Below are 3050 nucleotides of genomic sequence, written 5' to 3'. Positions count from 1 at the left end.
GTTTTAAAATTTTATGGGTGTAGTAATTAGGCGAAAAAATGTTTCAAGTGACTGCTTAGGGGAGTGGTAATGAAAAATGACTTGATAAACATGGCCCAATGTGATGTTATGTGGAATTTCATAATGATACCCAGATATTGTTAGCCCTTGGATGATGTCACTGGCCAAGACACTGCTGACAAAAAAAAAAAGATAATCTCTTCTTGGAATCAGTCTCACTAGAGATGAATCTCTAGACTGTTCATCAAAGTCTGCATTTTAAAACCAGAGACTACTATCCTGCCAAGCTATAAATGCTGGAGAGGGTGTGGAGAAAAGGGAACCCTCTTACATTGTTGGTGGGAATGCAAACTAGTACAGCCACTATGGAGAACAATGTGGAGATTCCTTAAAAAACTGGAAATAGAACTGCCATACGACCCAGCAATCCCACTGCTGGGCATACACACCGAGGAAACCAGAATTGAAAGAGACACACGTATTCCAATGTTCATCGCAGCACTGTTTATAATAGCCAGGAGATGGAAGCAACCTAGATGTCCATCTGCAGACGAATGGATAAGAAAGCTGTGGTACACGTACACAATAGAGTACTCAGCAATTAAAAAGAATACATTTGAATCACTTCTAATGTGGTGGATGAAACTGGAGCCTATTATACAGAGTGAAATAAGCCAGAAAGAAAAACACCAATACAGTATATTAATGCATATATATGGAATTTAGAAAGATGGTAATGATAACCCTGTATACGAGACAATGAATCTTCGAATGTATAGGCATAAAGTTGTTTCTATTATTTATATTCTTATTCTAAAGGAGATCAATCCTGGGTGTTCATTGGAAGGACTGATGCTAAAGCTGAAACTCCAATACTTTGGCCACCTCATGCGACAAGTTGACTCACTGGAAAAGACTCTGATGCTGGGAGGGATTGGGGGCAGGAGGAGAAGGAGATGACAGAGGATGAGACGGCTGGATGGCATCACCGACTTGATGGACATGAGTTTGAGTGAACTCCGGGAGTTGGTGATGGACAGGGACGCAAAGAGTCGGACACGACTGAGCGACTGAACTGAACTGAACTGAATGCTTCTATGAGTAATTCCCATTTTGAGTATTGTTTATTTGCAAGATTTTTCTTGTTGATTATTGTTACCTGATGTTTCCCTTTTTGGAGAAGCTTTTTAAGGCAGCTTTGACTCTGTTGAGCCTCTCAATTTTATCTTTATTTTTATTGCATTAATACCTGGTATGTATTAGTTGCTTTCTTTTCTTTATGATTATTCTGTTTATTTTGCTAACTTCTTAAACTGGCTGTATACTTGTATACTTATTGCTTTTCCTTTTAATGTAAAGTCTACTACATTTAAGGCCTCAGTGGATAATGTTTTCCATATCCCATAGGTTTTAAGACTTTGTATTTTTGTTATCTTTCTGTAATGATGTTGTTTTTAAATGCCATGTAAACAGTGAGTGATATAAACACACTGTAAATTTCAGTTTTCTAATAAAAAATAATAAAATAAAACCAGAGACTAGATCCAGTAGTTTACACAAGAGGTGAGCCCAGAGAACACCCCAGTAAAATAGGAAGTGAAAAAGGGAAGAAACGAAGAGAATAAAGAGTGTGTTATCAAGCCAGAGGCCATAATGGGAAATAATCTGAACCCCACTAGGGATTCTAGTAAACAGCACAGAACACATATCTCGGAGCTACTCCACCCAAGGGGTGAGGGAACTGGGTATTTCTATTAGTTTGCTAAAACTGCTGTCATGAAATGCCATAAACTGAGTGGCTCAAATAACAAAAATGTATTGTGGAGGCCAGCTGTGGAGGCCGGAGGCAGGAATCAAGGTGTCGGCGCGGTTGGTTCCTTCTGAGGGCTGTGAAGGAAGGAGGTGTTCCAGGCCTCTCTCCTTGTCTTGTAGATGTGAGTCTCTGTGTCCAAATGCCCTCATTTTATAAGGACACCAGCTGCATTGGGTGAGGGCCCACACTTATAGCCTCATTTTAACTTTGTAACCTCTGTAAAGATTCTATCTTCAAATAAGGTCACATTCTGAATTACCAAGGGTTAGGATTTCAATCCTCCCCTGGTAATCCTAGGTAAATGATGCAAAAGCTAGGTAATTGATGGACTGTGGTGTTGGAGAAGACTCTTGAGAGTCCCTTGGACTACAAGGAGATTCAACCAGTCCATCCTAAAGGAAATCGGTCCTAAATATCCATTGGAAGGACTGATACTGGAGCTGAAACTCCAATACTTTGGCCACCTGATGAGAAGAACTGACTCATTGGAAAAGACTCTGATGCTGGGAAAGATTGAAGGCGGGAAGAGAAGGAGACAACAGAGGATGAGATGGTTGGATGGCATCACTGACTCAATGGACATGAGTTTGAGCAAGCTCTGGGAGTTGGTTATAGACAGGGAAGCCTGGCTTGCTGCAGTCCGTGGGGTTGCAAAGAATCAGACACGACTGAATTGAACTGAACTGAGGATTTCAACATATGAATTTTTGAGGATATAATTCAATCCTTAACTGTATTTATATGCCAATTTATATATATTTCCCTGGTTGAGGGTTGCCTTTAGTTTAGGAAAATGTATTATTTCTCTGGCACTTAAAGCCTGTCATATATGTGGCTGAAGGGATGTTTGAGGCAAAGAGGTGATAACGGTTGGAATTTGGGTCTGCATACTCAGAAATATTAAGTGCCAAGGAAATTTGAGTGGGACACCTGGAGTGTCTGATACTTTATGCTGCTGCTAAGTCACTTCAGTCGTGTCCGACTCTGTGTGACCCCATAGATGGAAGCCCAGTAGGCTCCCCCGTCCCTGGGATTCTCCAGGCAAGAACACTGGAGTGGGTTGCCATTTCCTTCTCCAATGTGTGAAAGTGAAAGTGAAGTCGCTCAGTCGTGTCCGACCCCTAGCAACCCCATGGACTGCAGCCCACCAGGCTCCTCCATCCATGGGATTTTCCAGTCAAGAGTACTGGAGTGGCTTGCCATACTTTAGAGGTGCAAGTAATTGTTTCTATGACTT

Source organism: Moschus berezovskii, chromosome 28 (assembly GCF_049115385.1).
Source record: "Moschus berezovskii isolate FMDL1 chromosome 28, NW_MosBer_1.0, whole genome shotgun sequence".
NCBI classification, from domain to species: Eukaryota; Metazoa; Chordata; class Mammalia; order Artiodactyla; family Moschidae; genus Moschus; species Moschus berezovskii.
Note: the sequence above shows the minus strand (reverse complement) of the source record.